Source organism: Sus scrofa, chromosome 8, assembly GCF_054392235.1.
Source record: "Sus scrofa isolate SSC_HxYL_T2T_F1_AM1 chromosome 8, Sscrofa_HxYL_maternal_Yorkshire_Landrace_v2.0, whole genome shotgun sequence".
Lineage (NCBI taxonomy): Eukaryota > Metazoa > Chordata > Mammalia > Artiodactyla > Suidae > Sus > Sus scrofa.
In genome coordinates, this window is record NC_139390.1 from 144,997,534 (window position 1) to 145,019,076 (window position 21,543).

Sequence of the window (21,543 nt, forward strand, 5' to 3'; positions counted from 1 at the left end):
AAGTACTTCTATTCCAACCATTCTCTATGTCGGTGGCTACTTATACCAAATAACCTCCAGCAAAATCTGCATTTCTATACATTCGATTCAGCTGAGCAAGCATTTCCTGAAGGCAGCGCCTAAAAGCAGGGCTTTGAATCAAGAAGACCTGGCCTCCAAGTGCGAAATGGTCTTTTATCCATGTGTGAGCTTGGACAGTTTACTTGATGTCTTTGAGCCTCGACTTTCTCACTGGAACATGGGAAGAATGAATCATCGTGGTGAACACTAAAGAGAACAATGGATGTAAAGTGTTTCTCCCTGGCTCCTCGGCCTCTAGATCGGAGTATCCTGCTCCCGACAGGAGCCTTTGCCCCAGGCTAGTTTGCTATTAGGTTTTTAAAATGTATCGTACATTTACACTTATTATGTAGGTAAATATACACTTAATTCTACTTTTTCTTCTTTCACTCATTCACCTTTTTCTTTTCTTCTCATCTTTGTTTTATCCACACACCCCCAAATCTATTTCTCACAGGTGCAAATGGGCAGCAGACTGGAGACAATTCGGAAGCTGGCGGAAGAGTTCCAAGTGTGAAGGAAGAGCCAGTAACTTTCCCATTCCTCTTCCCTCCACCCGGTACACACACACACACTCGAGCACGCGCGCATGCATGCACATTCATTACTTGGCTTTAATTCATTAAAGTAACTCTGACCAGCTTAAGACTGTTTTAGCTACAACACTGGCCCATAGACCAAAAGTGACCAAATCTGAGTCTCACAGTGCATGTACATCTGTCAGAAGCCTTCCACATTTGGCTCTAATATGATTCACCTTTTAGCAAGAAAACCTCAACATAAGAAAAGCAAATGAGGAAGTTCCTGCTGTGGCACAGCAGGTTAAGGATCTGGCAGGGAGGTTTGAGCCCAGACCTGGTGCAGTGGGTTAAAAAGATCAGGCGTTGGAGTTCCCATCGAGGCGAAGCGGAAAGGAATGAGACTAGGAACCATGAGGCTGCGGGTTCGATCCCTGGCCTCGCTCAGTGGGTTAAGGATCCAGCGTCGCCATGAGCTGTGGTGTAGGTCACAGACACAGCTCAGATCTCATGTTGCTGTGGGTGTGGCATAGGCCAGTGGCTACAGCTACAGCTCCGATTAGACCCGAAGCCTGGGAACCTCCATGTGCCACAGATGTGGCCCTAAGAAGAAAAAAAAAAAAAAAAGGATCGGGTGTTGCTCCAACTGTGGTGTGGGTGGCAGCTCAGGATGAGATTCCACCCCTGGCCTGGGAACTTCCATACACTGTGCGCAAGGCCATTTAAAAAAAGAGAGGGAGAAGAAAAGAAACATCACACGTTTCAACTGCCAAGTAAGGTCATGCTATAAATATTCAAGAAATTAAATCCCTGGAGCTCTACAGATGTCGCTTCAGGGCAAAGTACATAAAAACACAGTAAAACATTGACTATAGTTTCCTAGAATGAGAACAGAGGAAGCAGACAACCTGCTAGTCACAAAAACAGTAGCATTTGATTTTGCTGAACTTCCACTTCAATATGTTAAACATACAAATCTATACACATACAGCTTCCAAAATGTTAAGATAATGTAAGTATTTTAAGATAAATATTATCAGTCAGAATTTTCACAATCTGAGTTACCTAAAATCCACCAAAGGCAAAAAAAATAAGTAATCTGATCAGTAAAATTTGCTTTGCTTATACCAAAGATTCTGCAGAGAAAATATTTTCTTTGATTTCAGATCACTGAATTAGGAAGTGTGGGAATAACTGTTTTAATTACCCCTTTACTTAACCTGCCAGAAGCGCAGTTAATATATTAAAATATCCTGACTCAGAAAACTCCATCCACGGTGGTTCCAGAAAGTATTGGATAATTAGCAATTTTTTCTTGATAAGAGCATTCAAAAACATCTATAATATAATCAATAACAGAAGAGTTATTTATATTTGATTTTGCAGTTCGGTCCACAAGACTCTTTTAACACAATGATGAGGAGCTCCCATTGGGGCTCAGTGGTTTAAGAATCCGACTAGTATCCATGAAGATGCAGGTTCAATCCCTGGCCTTGCTCAGTGGGTTAAGGATCCGGCATTGGCATGAGCTGCAGTGCACGTCACAGACATGGCTCAGATCTGGCATTGCTGGGGCTGTGGTGTAGGCAGGCAGCTACAGCTTCGATTTGACCCCTAGACTGGGAACTTCCACATGCCATGTGCAGCCCAAAAAAAGAAAAAAAAAAAAAAAAAACAACCCGAAACCCCAACAACGATAATAAAATTGCACTGTGAGGATAAACTGAAGACTTTAACACTTACACTGCCCTCCTTCCTCCCTTACTTGTTTAGTGATAAAGACCTGGGATCTAGGGAGTTTTCTGGTAGTCTAGTGGTTAGGACTCAGCACTCTCACTGCTGTGGCCTGGGGTTCAGAAACTGAGATCCCCTATCAAGCTGCTGCATGCCGAAGCCAAAAAAAAAAAAAGAGAGAGAGAGAAGAAAAATCCTGTTTTCCGTTTTTGGCTTTGTCTGCAATACTGAGCAAGTTTCTTTAATTCCTCTGCTTCTCTCATTTGTACAACTGATAAAATACCTTCTCTGCCTATATCACAAAGTTGTGAATCTCAATTCACTTCGAAAAAGTCTACCAGCTAAAGGGGCAGAAGATCTTGAACAGTCTTGTATGTTGGACAAAAATAAATCCTGGGGCACTTATCTAGCAAGAACCTAACATAAAATCACTGTAGTGGAGTTCTCACAGATCCAAGAGTGCAGTGTCCTTCCTAGAGGAATTCTTCAGGAGCCTTCCTTGTACGATGCTACTCCCTTCTTTAATTCATTTCACATTCTGGCGGTCACAGAAGCAACATCAGATTATCTTATAGAAAACAGATATCTGTGTAAGGCGTATTTTTTCTTTTTTTTAACTTATACATGAGTATCTTTTTTCTTAAATAATAAATTCAAGCTTGTATAAACCCTACATTTCAGTCCCTCACACAGCACCTGACATATAAGAAGTGCTCAGAAAAGTTTGATTCATCTGACAAACACATGTTGAGCGCCCACTGCATGCCAGTCCCTGCGCTGTGCACTGGGATACAGCAACCGAAGACACACACAGGCTTTGCTCCTATGGAATTTACAGTCTGTGAGGAAGCGGAGACTTAGAGCAAATCTCTGTTCAACTTCATTCATCAAATTCTCGCTGAGTACTCACTGTAGGTCAAGAACAAATAAGTACCCAAATATCTTTATGTTTACAACTGTGATCATTGTCTGACTACACAATGTACCACGAGCTCATATTTGAGATGCGTTTAGGTATCACAGCAGGTCTTTATGAATTCGATCAAGAAATACTTATGGGCCTCCCACGACAGAGCCAGAGCTTTCACAGAGGCCTCGACTGGCCCTTCCTCATGTGATGGGCTCCTCTGCACAGCTCTGTCCAAGGGCTCCCTTTGCCTACAGCCACACCCAAGCTTTACCACTCTCCAGGCCTTCACAACTGCCACCGCTATGACCTATTTCTCTGTAATGGAACTGCTTCCAGAACTCTAAGAATGAAATCCATATATGTAATTCAGGTACCAAAATCTTGCTTTTGAAAAATGCTGTAGAATTTTTGGCTAATTATCAGGTATGCATAGGGTTTAGGTAATGTCTCAGAGGCTGATATATATATATATTAAATATACCCTTCCAAGTCTGTTATCAGAGGGGCAGCAAAAGAACACTGTGCCCCGTTTCTAAGGTAAGAGCCTACTTGAAAAACTGACCCACCCAGCTTTCCGATATACCTAGTTCAGTGAAGGAGAGGAGGGACCGAGGGCAGATCCCTACAGATCTAAAGCACAATTCGAACGTGAGCTAAGCTGCTGCTTCTAACAAGGACCTTCTATTAACACGCCTCCTGGCGCTGACGGGTCCCATCAAGGGAACAAATAAAAAGATGACCTTGTGCATTGCGGGCGGGGCTTTTCCTTCCCAAGAATCAAAAAGGAGGGACCTCGCCTACTTTACCTCCCTGTCCAGCTTATTCCCGGTGCTGGAAAGGCGCCTCCAGGGCCTCCAAAACAATTAAAGCGGAGTCTGCTCTCGCAGGAGGGGAGGGCTGCATGTGAGAGCCGGCAGGCTTGGCAAAGCCCTTCCACCAGCCGAGAGCTGGCGCAGGTTCTAAGCTGTGACATTGCGTGCTAGCGGGCAAAAATCAGAGACGCCAAGCGGGGAAAACCTGAGTTCCGTCCTCCCTCTTCACCTCAGTCTAGTGAGGTAGACAATCTCCACTGAAAACAAGAAAGGAGAAAAGGCAAAGCCGTGCGCTAGGGCCGCACCGCGCATGCGCGGGAAGATGGGCCAGCAGGGTTTGTCGCTGCTTGGAGCTCATCTCACATGCAGCCAGCTGAATATAAATTTCCCTCTATCTCATCAAGCTCTCACTGTTTGGCCTCCTCTGACTGATATTGGCTCATCATACTTAATCTAGGGTGAAATTTCCTCGTCTGAGCTAAATTACTCGCAGCCATCAAGGGAAGCGATATTTATTTTTCGTGGGGCTAATGACCTGTCCCCCAGACCCACCCACTGATGGTTATTTACTGGGGCCCAGATGCTTGAGCTCAAAATGAGTGCTAATGTCAGCAGGTGCCATCCCTCATTCAGCTCAGTGATTGAACTGGAGCGATCCCATTGACATTGACTCTGTGACTTTTAAGGCCATTACCCTCAGCCAGAGATGAACCTCTCATCACGGCTGTGACAGTGACAGCTGATTAGCGACAAATTACAAGCAGGAAGGTGCAGAGGCTTTGGTGGGCAGGGCCGGTCCGGCGGCAAAGGGTGAGAGGTGTGCCGAGAAAGCGGTCGGAGGAGCCGGAGGAGCCGGAGGAGCCGGAGGAGAGGAAGCAGAGGGGAAACCGCGACATCCCTCTTCGGATGCTGTTTAAACGTCTAACTGTGGCCCCGAGCGTGTTTATGTTCTGCGTCGACTTGTGTCTCAAACACTCAGACATTCATATGTCTATGAACAGACACTCCGGACTCAACGCGCAGACCTGAACAGGCCAGAACTCTTACCTCGAGAATTTAGGCTATAAAGGAGAATATGTTTAAGAAAAACGTTTCAGGCACAAAGAATCTTTCACTAAACAAAGCCAATGACTATTTTCTCTTTTTTCTTTATGTGTACTTGAGACTGCACTGACCAAAAACAACAAAAAAAAAGACTTGTCATTTGTTTGTTTAAAAAATGCTTTTGTAGGTTGTAGCCAGATTGTTTCAGTAGAGCCTTATGTGGATTGCTGCCCGAAGCACATGAATGTAAAGCTCTAAATATTATCTCAAACTGAAGCTTGTTCTAAAAAGCCACTCAGTTCCTCAACCTGTTCATTCAGTAGACTTTAAATAGAAGCTTTTTTGATTTTTCTCTTAGATATAAGAATTTAAAAAATTGTTTCCTGAGCATCCTTCAAGTTGAAACAGTTTTTTTTGTTTTTTTGTTTTTTTCTTTAACTGCTGGGGGTTGTGGATTGGCTTGAGGTATTTTGTAGCTGTTCATGGGATTCAAACCTCCATACCCAGGAAGGGAACGTTTGAGAATTCTAGACAACTTGAGATGCTGAATATCAAAGCCTGAAGCCTCAAAAAGCACTACTATTGTTTTTTAATGGAGGTATTTCACTCATAACTCAAAAAACAAAAAACAAAAAACAAAAACAGCAAGAAACATTGATTGCAGAGCCCTGGGAATTTTTTTTTTTTTTTTTTTTTTTTGGTATTTTTAGGGCCACAGCCATGGCATATGGAAGTTCCCAGGCCAAGGGTCAAATCGGAGCTGCAGCTGCCGGCCTACGTCACAGCCACCGCAACTGAGCCGCGTCTGTGACCCACACCACAGCTCACAACAATGCAGGATCCTTAACCCACTGAGCGAGGCCAGGAATCGAACCTGCGTCCTTGAGGATGTGCATCAGATTCGTTTCCACTGAGCCACATGGGGCGCTCCCCGAAACACTTGTTAATCAGCAGCGGTTTGGACAGATGCCATGTGCTCTGGGCGCTGTGTCCCAGCCCCAGTCCCCTTCCCAGGCAGGAGTCTAGCAGCAGCCGTGGTCCTGCAGCCTCCGCAGCGCCGCCCCTGGGAACCCTCCTGGGAGAGGGGCCACGACCCCAGCAGCCGCCCCCCAGGGCAGCAGAGGCACCGGGAACCGAACCATGGGAAAGCCCGCCGTGTCCTCCTGCCGCCTGATCTTTATGATGAATCCTTCCCATCTGTCCCCCTTCCTCCCTCAACGCTGGTCCTCTGTGACCTCACACACACACTCTCGTCCTTGACCTCACACACACACTCGTGGAAGTACCTTCCACCTGTCTGGGAACCACTCCCAACATAGCTGGTAGAAAATGTAAGATACATCTTTTGTCAAAACCCTAACAAAATGGAGTTCCCTTGCGGCACAGCAGGCTAGGGATCTGGTGGTGTCACTGTAGTGGCTTGGGTCACCTCTGTGGCGTGGGTTCAGTCCCTGGCCCGGGAACTTCCACATGTCCTTCCTGACCACCACGGGAATACTGGCGGCACGGAAGTCAGCAATGCTACAAATCAAGGCTTGCTTTTAATTTTCTCTTTTCCCAGAAATTCAGCTGTTTAAGTTACCAGCACACCCACTGCATGTTGTCTCTTGCTCAGAAACACATTTAATGATGGGACAAGGCTAGCCTCTGGGACGTCCAGGAGGGTAAGAAATAGGGCCCTGCTGCATGCCTCTCTAGCTCCCTGCTGACAAATCTTCATTGTGAGTTGCCATGACAGGTGTGTCTATTTATTATTTACATCCTGTTAAGTGTCCTTACATGAGCACCCATGGTGGAGCCAATAAATACCCAATAATCATTGCTTTATCAGGGTAAAACAGAAAGATTATTCACAGAAGCCTGTAGTTTGTCTTGTATTTGAAAGGTTCTTCTTCCTGGAACAGGAATGTTCAAAGTATTCAAATGAAAAACACAACCTCGGCCATCCATAGGCAATAAAGGAAATTGGTGGATGTGCTGATTTTTTGAAGCTGCATAAAGGAATGAGTCCAGACATCTTTTGTTCGCAGTAAAGCACAGAAAACTTTAAGGCTTTCTTCAAACCGCCACCATCACTTTTCATGACTAAAGGCACTACGAGTTAGTCTGGTCCCTCCGTACGAGCAGCTCTCCAGCTCACCCACTCCTGTGGCCTCCACTGCAGGCTCTGGACTGAACCCACTCCCCCTTCTCCAGCCAGATCCACCTTCCAGACCCTCATATCCAGCCGTTCACTGGACAGGCCACTTGCTTATCCCACAGGCACCTCACGCGCAGCGTGGCCCAGGCTAAACCTACAGTCATCAGAGGACCCCAGCGCCCCATTCTCCTCCCACGTCATCTCAGTCGATGGCTGTACCACCCACCAAGTCCATCCCTCCTCAGCCCTCGCCCTCCACTCCTGCACCAAGGAACAATGGAATCCTGAAGATCATACCTTCTGGACGTTCTCAGCCCACCCACCCTCTATTCACGCAGCTACCACGCCCGTTCAAAGCACTGTCACATCTCATCTTGACTGTTCAACAGCCTGCACACTGGTTTGCCCTGTGTCTGAGTTTCTATTTCTCCTCTCTGCTCTTGGAGCAGCTACAGAAACTTCTCTAAAACAGACACCTGACCAGGTCATGCTCCTGTGCAAAATCCTTCAGGGGCTTCCAGAACCCTCCACAGGAGATACGAGCCCTGCTGACCAGATCCCTGCTGTCCTTTGCAGAGTCATTCCCAGTACTGCCCACCTCGCACTCTCAGAGTCTGCTCTTCTGCACATCGTGGGTAATTTTCAGCGAGCTGTGCTCTCTTGCCCTCAGGCTCTCTAGCATGTCCCCTGGAATACTCTTACTGCTCCCCCCAGACTCTGCTAACTCCCACTAATCCTGCAAAGCCAAGACTAGATAACATGGCCTACACAGCAAGCGGAACTTGACTTCTCAAGGACAGCTGGCTGCATGTCCCTCCCTACTGTTCCAGCGAGTCCTACAATCCCAGCCTTTCCCACAAGGACGGCTCATCTCACTGTTTCCCTTGTAGATACGAAGTTTGTTCACTAGAACATCGTCTTCTCTCCACAAGGGCTCTGCACATAATAAAGACTTGACACAGATGCACAGACTTCCCAGGTGAGCAAAATGGACTAACCTCCGCAGTGAGTCCTGGTACCTAGAAGATGGTTGTCAAGGCTCCACGGTGAGAGTGCTGTGCCTTCAGACAAAGTGAGCCTGAGGTTTCAAGAGTCCTTGGAAGGGGCCCAGCCCACATCCCCACACCTTCCTCTTCACGTACCCCTGCTGGCTTCGACCTCACATTTACCATGCAAAGCTGCCCCGCTGACACAGTGCCCAATCTGCTTACACTTGCACTTGGGTTTCTGGTGTCCTCTCCGTTCTCCCACCACCTGGCTCCGAGCCCAGATTATCTCAGCCTCACCTCGGCCACTCTTCCGTGTGCAGTAACAGTGGCTTGTGGTCCTCTGCTGGGCACTTTTCTCCAAAAGGCAGAAAGGCATCGCTCAGCAGGAAAGGAAATACCGAAAGGCTCTTCCAGGGGAATAATTCTTTTCTGACCACGGGCTCGCGTGGCTGTTATGAGCACTGCATATATAAGATTTTATTGTCTAAATCCCAACCTGCAACCCCTCTGAATCATATTCCTCTCACGGGGAGAGAGAAAGAGACCGCGTTCGGAGGAACTGAAGATGTATCCGATATTTACAACCATGGTAACGTGGGACCACAAAGTCAAGAAATGAGCAAAGTGAAACGCTGCATGGGAAAGCCGAGGTATCAAGAGAGACCAGCAGAGGTCAGAGGATCACCAAACCAGAATGGGGTCAGAGGCATCCATCCAGGTCCAGATACAGAACCGGAGAAAGACAAAAGCAAAAGAGAGTCGAAGTGTTAGGGAATCAGGAGGAAGGGAGAGCGGTTTCAAGGCCAGACCCTAGAGCGGCCATTTGTGCAAGTCACCAGGAACCGTGAGGGCGTGAGGGGGCCCAGCCCGAGGACAGACGCGGAGCTCGTGCGTGTGAGAAGCCGTGCGGCCTGCTGTAGGGCTGCCAGTTCCCCACCACTGACAGCAGTGTGACCCTGAGCGTGCTACTCGGCCTCACCAGCCCTCCGTTACCTCACCTGAAAAAGGACGGATGGTCATGCAAACCTAACGGGTTTGCTCTAAGAGCCGAGACAACCCACGGAAGGTGCTTAGGCCTCCGCCTGGCAGACACTAAGTGCTTCAGGAAGAATCGTGATGACGAAGGTGCCACTATTACCTGGTTTGAAACTAACTCAGAAAGTGGCCCAGATCACACCCACATATAGTTTCTCCATGTACCAATGGTATTATTTAAAATGTATCATTTGAAATTTATCCCAAGAATCCCCAGGCCTGCTGACCTACCTTTGGGAGGTAGATAATTAAACCCTCGTGCCTCCCTTCTTCTGAGTTTGGAACTAGTGGAAACATAATTCACAGATGGAAATCAGACGTCAACGGCATTACTGGTAGAATCCGGCAGAGGTTTTCAGCCGCAAAGCTGGCTGGTACCCCTCAATCAGAATCACACAGCTGGACGTGGGCACCTGGACCAGCACAGCGCAGAGCTACGCCGCCACGTTCACTGCCAAGCGAGGGGAGCTGACCGGATTGCACCGGCTGTGATGGTCTGGTATGCGGGGGCGGGGGGGGGGAAAGGGCACTGTCTGCTTTTCCTCCCAGCTCACCTTTCGAGTCTGGCTCTCCCTCTCCAGGGGCAAAGAGAGACAGCACAGATCCACAGATCCTCTGATCAAGCTCCTTCCTCGAGACAGGAGTGGGGAGGAAGTGTTCCCACCTGGCATGGCCACAGCCACTGTGCCCCCAAAATGCCTGGTTCAGATGCCACTTCAAGATGGGCATGTCTTAGTCCACACAAACCCACAGAAGCCTGGTCTTCGTTAGCCTAACTTCCCTTTCTTGAAAGAAAGCACCCGCCAGCTGTTTAATTGCATAACGTGGGACAGATGCTGTAGGGCTGCCAGTTTCCCACAGTGGCCCTCGCATATCCTTGTCCCTACGGCTGTGGCTCCTCACCCTCCTGCACAGGCGCCTCCTCGCCCCTGGCTCTTCCTTCCCAGCCCTCTTGATGAAACCCAAACTGCTCAGTCATCGTTACTCATCCACTGAAAAAATTCTCCCTCCTTTGAGAACTGTCCTTAACCACGTGTGCTAGAAACTGGCTGAGCTTCTGCTAGCCCATTCCTGCCAAGCCCTGTGAAACACAGCACACCTTTCTCCCAGTTAAAATGCCCCGCCGGGCTCCGGGAGCCTGGCACGCTCACATAAAGACCTGAGAGACCATGGCCGCGGCTTCTTTTCTTCACACCGGTCGTCTCTTCTGGATCATTCTCCAGATTCATGGGCACAAACTGGCCCACACTCGACATCATTATAACCCGTCTTACATGCAGTATATGAATCTGTCAAACCTTAGAGGCAGATACGAGTCTAGGTCTGAGAGAAACGGCTCCTGGCTTCCCAGATACACGCGTTGCCTTCAGTGGCCCCGTGGCCTGCTGCTGCTCTCTGCCTGTCGCCCGCGGCCTCCGCAGCAGATTCAGTCTCATCTGTTCACCTCGGGGGGATTTTAAGCTTGACGTGGCAAGATGATGTATGTTCGAGGCTGCACGTGAGAGGAACGCAAGGATGATGCATAAGAAAAAAGTCACTTCGCCAGCATACTCAGGCCACAGAAGCCACTGTGCACAGCACTCACTGCCTCGGACGCGCCGGAGGATCTCCCGCCCACGACCTGTTTTGTGCAGGAACAATCAAGCGGGAGGAAACGACACCGGCAGTGTGCTGCGTCAGCTGGCCGTGCAGGGGCACTGCCCCCGCGCCTGGACCCAGACCGTGGACGCTGAGGGCAGTGGCACAGCAGAGAAGGAGGAATGGAAACGAGGCTGTGACCCCGCGAGGTGCCCGCGCACCAGGGCACGTGCGCGAGACCGAGCAGCCGAACACGATGCTGTCCTCCTCACCATTCTGACTGGTCAACTGGGATGGCATATTTTGGGCATCTCTGCTGATTCCATGACTGCAGCTTGTACACCGTCCACAAATCCCCATCTGCAGCTACAGATGGCCCACATTTTTTCCCAGCGTTTGGAACAGCTCTTGGAGGTGGGGGCGGGGAGAAGGAAGGTTCCGCGGCCAAGCTGCCCTGGTCAGGTGAGGGCTCGCTCCCACTGAACAGCAGTGTAGCCAAAAACACATTTGCGGAGCTAAACAGACTCGACGCTGGCAAACCGTGTCCCAAGAATTATGCCACAGGTACACACACACACACACACACACTACCCAGCGGGCAGTCCTCTTTGGTACAGGGCATACACCACGGAGCCTTAAAAACTGTTACCGAGGAGATGCTTCCCTTTCAGAATAATTAACACTCCAGTTATGGCCCAGTCACCATAAAACTGCGCCCGTGAATACAATAACTATTAGCCATGTTTGGTTATTCAAACAAACATTAAATAATTCAATTCCTCCGTCACACCAGACACATATAAAGCACTCCGTAGGCACATGTGGCTTTGGCTATTATCCTAGAATACATAGAAATAGAATTCTTTTCTTCCTTCCTTTCTTTTTCTTTCTTTCTTTCTTTCCTTCTTTCTTTCTTTCTTTCTTTCTTTTTTTTTTTTTTTTGTCTTTTTGCCATTTCTAGGGCCACTCCCGCGGCATATGGAGGTTCCCAGGCTAGGGGTCGAATCGGAGCTGTAACCACCGGCCTACGCCAGAGCCACAGCAACGTGGGATCCGAGCCGCATCTGCAACCTACACCACAGCTCACGGCAACGCCGGATTGTTAATCCACTGAGCAAGGCCAGGGACCTAACCGCAACCTCATGGTTCCTAGTCGGATTTGTTAACCACTGCACCACGACGGAACGCCCTAGAATTCTTCTATTATCACAGAAATTTCTACGGGCTAGTGCTGCCTTTGAGAAGAAATGGCTTTATCAACAGTGAACACTTTTGCCATAATTTTTATTGAGCCTTAACACAACCTAAGTTGCCCACTGCCTTTGCTTCCTGCCCCACAAACGTCCCATAAGATATTTTTACAATAGGATCAACGGCTTGTTCTAGGAAGGTACTCCTGTCATAAAATGCCTTGAAAACCTGCGGTGACCCACTGTCTCCAGACAGTTAAATAACCAAATACTAGATTTTAAATTCTCGCTTGCTCTGCGGAATTGAGAGGACACGTAGACTTAGAACAATGGTACCGTCCCATTAGCTGTCTCTACTTTGGCCAGTTCGCATTTACAAACAGCTAACTGGGAAAGACTTCCCTTTCTATTTTGAAACAGTGAATGGAGCAGCTAGTGGAATGCAAAGGATCCTCTATTGTAACCCTCACAACACAAGTGTATTGTTTTTATCTTATCCACAACCCAATTTTATTATTGAGAAAATTAACATTCAGAGAAGTTGGCTTATTAATTTATTAAGATAACTCCGCGGAGCTAAGACATGAGCGCGCTCTGCCTCTAACTGCTGTAGAAGACTGCCTCGTGCTGAGTTCCACGCTCTAGGAAAGCTCAGGGAGCTTAACCAAACAACGCATCCGTGGGCACTACTGTATTACAACTCTTCAGCTCTTTCCATGGAGTTTATGATGCAAGAGTGGCTACACCAACCATTGGTTCTCAAATCCGATACTTTCTGACTCTACCCAGAAACATGAGTCAGTGAGGGCAAAGTCCCATACATCCAGGGAAATCCTTAATTGCTCACCTGGCATCGCAAATGCCAATGGTTTATGTTCATAGGCACAGGCAACAAAACTTGGTAAACAATGTCTATGACTTTTCCCTCTTGTTGGTGGATGGTTTCCCCTGCTCCTTTCTTTTCAAAGGAAGAAATATTGTTGATCTTGAAAAATCGTGTGTAACAAAGACTAACAGGTTAAACTAAGAGAAGACTGAAAGAAACGCTTTTGCCATTTCTCCATCAGAGGTTTAATCATGCAGTTTTTCACAAGAAAATTGACTCACATGGTTGGTGTCATTAACAAAATTTCCTTTCCGTCAACTGCTGTCCTTCTTGTTTTGTGCCAGTTGGCTGCCGTCTTCCATAGCTGAGGCAGCTGTATTTCATCAGAGAAAGAGGCACAAAGAAACTAAAAACCCTACTGGGATTTCCTAAAATGAAAGGAGTTGTGCACCTGTGTGTACACAGAGAAAGGGGTGTAAATAAGCCTTTTCTTGCAAAGATACAGCTAATGGAAATCCTTAAAGAGAAAACCTCAGAAGAGCGTACCTACATCTAGGGTTTAGGCTTGTCATCTTCAGGTGAAATGAGACTTATTATTACTCATGTCCTTACCATACTTCAAATCTGCTTTAAATACTATTATAGGAGCTCCCATAGTGGCTCAGCGGAAACGAATCTGACTAGTATTCATGAGGACTCAGGTTCAATCCCTTGCCTTGCTCAGTGGGTTAAGGATCCAGCATTGCCCTGAGTTGTGGTGTAGGTCACAGACACAGCTTATATCTGGTGTAGCTGTGGCTGTGGTGTAGGCCAGAAGCTGCAGCTCTGATTCAACCCCTAGCCTGGGAACTTCCATATGCCGCAGGTGAGACCCTAAATAAATAAATAAATAATAGGTATTTGATATATATATATATATCTCTTATGAGGTTTGCAACAGGCTAGGTGCTGGACATTTAACAAGAATTAAAATTAAGGTGGCCTTAAGCTGATAATGTAAAGCAACACTAAGAAAACTACCAAGAAGATTTTTTGTGGAAGTAAACAAGTTTATATAAAAGTTCATATTTTAAAAGTAAACATACAGGAATAATCACAAAAGTAATGGGGAAAAGAGCAATCTGGGGAGTATACATATGAGATATTGCACATATTATGAATGAAACAGAAGACCCCGGTGCATGAATGGTTACACAAGAGGAAAAGAACAGAAAGTCCAAAAACAGACTCAAATGCACTTGTCATTTACTCGAAAATATAGGTAACATCTCAAATCATAGGCACGGTTTTTAATAAGTCGTTTTTGTACTACAGAATATGTATTTGGAAAAAGATAAAACAGAATATCTCACATCATCCACAAAAGTAAATTCCAATAAATCAGAGAACTAATGTAAAAAAAATGAAATTATATACTAGAAGAAAGTGGCAAAGAAAACTTACTATGTTTTAAAATCCAGATTCAGTAAAAGAGAATATTGATAAATTGATTACATATAAGTTTAAGAAAATATCATAAGCAAAATCAAAAGGCAAAAATCAGGGGAAAATATTTACAATACATAAAATGGGAAAAGAACTAATGCCCCTAACAAATAGAAAACTCTTGGAATCAAAGGAAAGAAAGACCCAGAAACCTGATACAAAAATGAGCAAAAGAGGGAGTTCGCACTGTGGCTCAGCGGGTTAAGAATCCTACCTAGTGTCCACGAAGATACAGGTTCAATCCTTGGCTTCATTCAGTGGGTTAAGGATCTGGCACTGACACAAGCTGCAGCGTAGGCTGCAGATTCGGCTCAGATCTGGCATGGCTGTGGCCATGGCAAAGCCAGCAGTTCCAGTTGAACCCCTAGCCTGGGAATGTTCATATGCTGCAGGTGTGGCCATAAAAAGAAGGGGGGGCAAAATGTGAGTAGATAATTAACAAAAATTGTTAAAGTATATGAAAATATGTTCAACTTCACATATGTATATATATAAAGAAAAATTAAAATTACCCTGAGTATTTCTCACCTGTTAGAAGAGAAAAAAATCTAAAAGCTTGACAGCATATTCAACTGGGTAGGGTATGGAGAAATAGATATCTAATACATTACTGCTGGGAATGAGGAATATTTCATTATTGGAAGGAAAGTTTAACATACCTAAAAACTCCATATGCATTCACCCTTTAACATGGCAAGCACACTTTCAAAATTTGCCCTGAAGATATGCTTCTAGCATTATAAAAATACATATGTCGGAGTTCCCGTCGTGGCGCAGTGGTTAACGAATCCGACTAGGAACCATGAGGTTGCGGGTTCGGTCCCTGCCCTTGCTCAGTGGGTTAACGATCCGGCGTTGCCGTGAGCTGTGGTGTAGGTTGCAGACGCGGCTCGGATCCCGAGTTGCTGTGGCTGTGGCATAGGCCGGGGGCTACAGCTCCGATTCAACCCCTAGCCTGGGAACCTCCATATGCCGCGGGAGCAGCCCAAGAAATAGCAAAAAGATAAAAAAAACCAAAAACCAAAAACAAACAAACAAACAAAAAATACATATGTAAGAAGTTATTATGGCCTTATTTATAACTTTAAAATATGGGAATATCCTAAATGCTCATATATCGGAGGTTTTTAAATAGACTGATAAGTTCACATAGTGTATAGAGGAATAAGAAGGATCTCTATGAACTTACGAGACAGGATTTGCCATCTATAATATTAAACGGGGGGAAGAGGGCATAGTATATACAAGTGCTCAAGGTACATAAAATATGCAGACTTTTGGGAAAGAAAGATGGAGGAAGTGAGTGCTCTTCCAGATGAGAAGTCAGCAATGCTTCAAGAATCACGAAATATCAAGGGAATATGATACAACTAAAGGAAAAGAATAAAGCTCCAGTGACTGTCCCCCAAGAAATGCAGGTTAAGGGTTGCCTGGCAAATAATTCAAAATAAGTGACTTAAGAAGGTCATTGAGCTTCAACAGAAAACATTTAGAGAGACAAGTAAACAAAACCATAAAATCAATACATGAACAAAGTAAGAAGTTAAAAAAAAATACAAAAATCATAAAAAAGACCCAAACGGAAATTCTGGAGCTAGAGAATACAATGACTGAGCTGAAAATTTCAACAGAGAGCTTCAGTGGCAAACTCACTCAAGCTGAAGAAAAAAAAAATCAGTGAACTCAAAGATCATTTAAAATTATCTAGTCAGGGCTACAAAAAGGAAACAGAAGAAAGAAAGCCTATGGGTCTTACGGGACACCATCGACAGAATATGCACATTACGGGAGCCTTAGAGGTAAAGGTAAAATCTACTGTCGAATTCAGAATACTCTAATCCTTAACTCTAGTATAAAAATTAAAAGAGAAAAGTATTAAAATAACTACAGGTATGATAACTTAATTATTAATAATCTCAAAATAAATTAGGTAACACATTGTGGACACACAGCAGTAAAAGATGTAAATTTTAAAACCAAATAACATAAAATATGTAGAGGGGAGTAGAAGAGTACTATTTTTGTGCTGAGTTGCTTGTTATCAGCTTAAAGCAGACTAATAAGTACATGGTATTTCCTATGAGCCTCATGGTTATCACAAAGAAAAACCTGTAGTAGAGCACAAAAGATACAGCGCAAGACACTAAGGCGCACCACTGCACAATAAAAGTCATCCAGTCACAAAGGAAGCCACCGAGAGAAGACAGGAACGAAGACTTAAAAGAATCAGAGAACAATTAACAAAGTGACAGCCATATGTTGTACTTACTTATCAATACTTACGTTAAATATAAATGTATTAGATTCTCAAATTGAAAACGCAGAACGGGTGAACGGACTTAAAAAACAATACCCAAACATATGGACTATCTACATGAACATCCTTTGGCGCTAAGGATACACACAAGCTGAAAACGAAGAGACGAGAAAAGATAGCCCACGCAAACAGTAACCAAGAAGAGGAAGAGTGGCTGTACTTACATTTAAAAAATAGACTTTCTGTCAAGAAATGCATAAAAGACAGAGAAAGTCATTATATAATGATATAGGAGTCAATTCAAACAAAATATATAAGAATTATAAATATGTATGCACCCAACATTTGAGCACCTAAATATAAATAGCAAATATTAACAGAACTAAAAAGAAAAATAGATAACAATACAATAGCAATAAAGGACTTCACTACCCCACTTTCAACAATGGATAAATAATCCAGAGAGAGAATCACTAAGGAAACAGTGGACATTCTCCAGGACAGAACAATTAGTTGGCCACCCAATTAAAGAAGACTGAAATCATATCTAGTGTCTTTTCTGACCACAATGGTATGAAAATAAAAATCAGTAATAGGAGGGGAATTGTTAAATTCACAAAAATGTGGAAATGAGGCAACATGCTCCTAAACAAGCAATGGGTCCAAGAAAATATCAAAAGAGAAATGAGAAAAGCATCTTGAACAGAAATGGAAATAGAGGAGTCCCCGTCGTGGCTCGGTGGTCAACGAATCCGACTGGGAACCAGGAGGTGGCGGGTCTGATCCCCGGCCTCACTCAGTGGGTTAAGGATCAGGCGTTGCTGTGAGCCGTGGTGTAGATCGCAGACACAGCTCGGATCCCGTGCTGCGGTGGCTCTGGTGTAGACTGGCAGCGACAGCTCCAATTAGACCCCTAGCCTGGGAACCTCCATGTGCCGTGGGTGCGGCCCTAAAAAGACAGAAAAGAAAAAAGAAAAAAAAAAAGAAATGGAAATATGACATAATTGAAACTTAAAAGAGGAAGAAAAAGCAGTTCTAGGAGGGATGTAGCAAAAGCTGTTTAAGTAGGAAGTTCACAGTGAGAAACACCTACATTAAGAAAAACAAAAAAGACCTCAGATAAACAATTTAACTTTAAAACTCAAGGAACCAGAAAAAGAAGAACAAATTAAGCTCAAAGTTAGCAGATGGATGGAAGTAATAAATATTACAGTAGAAATAAATGAAATAGATATTAGAAAAAATACAAAAGGTCAACAAAAATAAGAGTTGGGTTTTTTTTAAAAGATAAACAAAATTAACAAAGCCTTAGTCAGACTAACAAAAAAGAGAGAAAACTCAAATAAAACAGAAATGAAAAAGAAGACATTACAGCTGACACTACAGAGATACAAAAGATATTAGAGACAACTATGAATAAATATATGCCAATAAATTGGACAACCTAGAAGAACTGGATGAATTTCTAGAAACATACAATCTACAATATGGAAACATGAAGAAATAGGAAATCTGAACAGACCAATAACAAGGGGACTGAATCAGTAACAAAAACCTCCCAACAGAGAAGCAACACTAGTGAATCCATCCAACACTAAAAAGGAATTAACTCCATTTTTTCTCAAATTCTCCACTGAGGAAGGAGCACTAAAAAACTCGTTTTATGAAGCTAGTATTACCCTGATACCAAGACTAGATAAGAACATCAAAAGAAAAAATTATAGGCCAATAACTCATGAAAACATGAAAAAAAATTCTCAACACAACACTGGCATACTAAATACAACAACACACTAAAATGAGCATAGTTTGGGATGGAAATGCTATAAAATTTGGTTGTGACGATCATTGTACAACTATAAATGTAACAAAACTCATCAAGTAATAAAAAAATTAAAAAATAAAATAAGCATAGTCCACAACCAAAGGGAATTTATCCCTGGAATGCACGGACTGTTCAACATATGCGAATCAAAAAAACATGACACACCATGGAGTTCCCGTCGTGGCGCAGTGGTTAACGAATCTGACTAGGAACCATGAGGTTGCGGGTTCGGTCCCTGCCCTTGCTCAGTGGGTTAACAATCCGGCGTTGCCATGAGCTATGGTGTAGGTTGCAGACGCGGCTCGGATCCCGCGTTGCTGTGGCTCTGGTGTAGGCCGGTGGCTACAGCTCCGATTAGACCCCTAGCCTGGGAACCTCCACATGCCGAGGGATCGGCCCAAGAAATAGCAAAAAAGACAAAAAAAAAAAAACAACAAAAAAACAAAAAACCCATGACACACCACATTAACAGAATGAAGAATAAAAATTATATAATCATACGAATAAATACTGCAAAGCATGAATTAAAGACAAACATAAAACCCCAAGCTATAAAACTCCTAGAAGAACGCGTAGGAAAAAGCTCCTTGACGTTGGTCTTGGCAATGATTATTTGGAATAACACCAAAAGCATTAGGTAACAAAAACAAAAATTAAAAAGTAAGATCACATCAAACTAAAAATCATCTACATAGCAAAGGAAATGATTAACAGAATGAGAGAAAACTTTTACAAACATTTGCAAATATCTAATAAGAGGTTAAAATTCAAAATATACAAGGAACTCAATGGTAAACAAATAACCTGATTAAAAAATGGACAAAGGACCTGAACAGACATTTCTCCAAAGAAGACATAGAGATGGCCAGCAGGCATGTGGGAAGGCACTCAACACACCAATAATCAGGGAAGCACAACTCAAAACAAGGAGCTGTCACCGCATGCCTGTTAGGATGGCCGTTATTAAAAAAACAAAAGAAAACAAGTGTGGTGAGGATGCGGAGAAAGGGGGAACCCTGGTACACAGCTGGTGGGAATGTAAATTTGCACAGCCATTTTGGAAAACAGTATGGAAGTTCCTCAAAAATTAAAAACAGAAATACTGTAAAAGCCACTCATCTCACCTTGGGTATTTAGCAAAGGAAACAAAACCACTAGCTCAAAAAGATATATCCACCCCCATGTCCACTGCAGCATTACTTATAATAACCAAGCCATGAAAGAAGCCTAAGTGTCCATCAGTTGATGAATGGATAAAGAGAATGTGATAGAAAGATGGACAGATAATAGTCAGATACTATCCAGCCATGACAAAGATGGAAAAGAGAAGGCAATTTGATTACACACTCAGTCTGAAGACAAAAAGAGCACAAGGAAATCCTGAATTCTATTTAGCAAGTTTGCTGTCAGTGATGATAAAGACAGTGTATTCTAAGACTACTGTAAGTGGGTGATGTGATTTAGCAAGTGTATAAAAGGGGTAAATAAATGTAATTTTCTGGAGCCCGGGTTCTCACCATGGGAGAAAAGAGATACAAATAAGAAGTGGGGGAAAAGGAATGAATAACCTTGCAGTATTGAGTTAGAATTAGAAGTAACAGTAGAAGGGAAAAGGAAGGAAGAAAGAAACAGAAACAGAAAAGAAAAGAGAGAGAAAAACAGACGTCCTAGCTCATTCTGCGCACACGCACGTGCACACACACACATCTAAAAAACTATGACATTGCAATAGCCATGAGCATACACAGTGCCCAGATCTTGATTTATAAATACCACCTCTGCTAAAAAGAACCAGGAATGTAACGTTCTAGGAATGCCTTTTTGTTCCACAAAGTAAGAAAATTCTCAAAAATTACAGAAACATGAAAAAAAAGAGTTTAGGAGCCAGCTTCATGGGGCTTCCCTTGGTCAAATCTGGGCCAATCTGAGTATAAAAGTAAATAGTGATAGCAACTGACTATAACTAATTTAATTCTAAAATTTCCTAAAATCATAATGCTAATTATATGAGATGATAGAAGGAAACTCTTCTTCGTATTAAAATGCCAACTGATAAGTATACAAAGACTGGTATAGTCATAAAACATTACAAACATCATTGTAGCAGCTGAGACACATAAGAGCACAAGTAGATGGTTCCCACAGCCATCGAGTGAAAGCTTGATGGGAATAGGATACCCACAACATCTTACATTACCTCCCCAAAGATAAATCACTAAGTAAAAGGGAAACCCTTAACTACACAGTGGAGAAACTAATGAAGATCACAGCAACCAAGCAACCAAATTAATATTGCCAGTAATGGAAAAAACGGACACTCTGTGGCCCTACGGGGATGCACGCAGGGACACACCACCACTGCATTACATTCCTAACAAAACTCACAGCTTAGTCATGAGAAAACACTCAGACGAACCTCACTCTAGGAATATTCTACAAAACAACTGGACTCCCTTCTTAAAAATAAGTCCGTGTTGTGACAAAGACTGCATACTGAACCTACACGACATCAGATGGAGCTGAGGGGGTCTGATGCGCCAGAATCATGAGAGATCCTGAACTGAATCTGAACTTGAAAGTGAAAGATGTTGTTTAAACAACAGGTAAGATGCGGACATGCTAGATAACAGCATCGTTTCAACATGAAGTTTACTGAATCTGGTCACTGCACTGTTTTTGTAAAAGAATTTCCTCATTCCTCAGCAGAGCGGCCGACGAAGTTTCCAGGAATAAAGAGGAGACGTCTATGAGGTATTTCAAATCGATGCCGACGAAGTTTCCAGGAATAAAGAGGAGACGTCTATGAGGTATTTCAAATTGATAAGCAGACAGTCGGGACAGTAGCAACCACACACGCAGGCGCCTCTGTGTGTGTGTGTGTTTGCATTTGTGCTGAAAGAGAGAAAGGGAGTCATGATGCAAAAGGAGTGAAATGGTGACAGGCGGCAAAGCTGGGGAGAGGTCATACAGCAGGTTGCTGTATCACCACTACACTTGCCTTTTGCAGCTTCACTGAGGTATAACTGACACATAAAAACGTAACGGATTCAAGGTACACGACGTGATGATTTGATATATGCACACATTGTGAAATGATTACCACAAGCTAATTAACATATCCGTCACTTCACAGACTTACC

General features: G+C 44.0%; 1 long non-coding RNA gene across 2 annotated transcripts in view; it reads right to left on the reverse strand.

Annotated features, from left to right (window-relative positions):
- LOC102167132 (uncharacterized) overlaps nucleotides 1–11,161 on the reverse strand; it is a 659,279-nt gene extending 648,118 nt beyond the window's left edge. Inside the window, exon 1 of one of the 2 annotated variants that reach the window (XR_014813530.1) lies at nucleotides 10,541–10,959. This is a non-coding gene — a long non-coding RNA (uncharacterized LOC102167132). Of the gene's footprint in view, nucleotides 1–9,473 lie in introns of both variants that reach the window. The other variant, XR_014813531.1, reaches the window with a different exon arrangement.
- Between the last annotated feature and the right edge of the window lie 10,382 nt (nucleotides 11,162–21,543).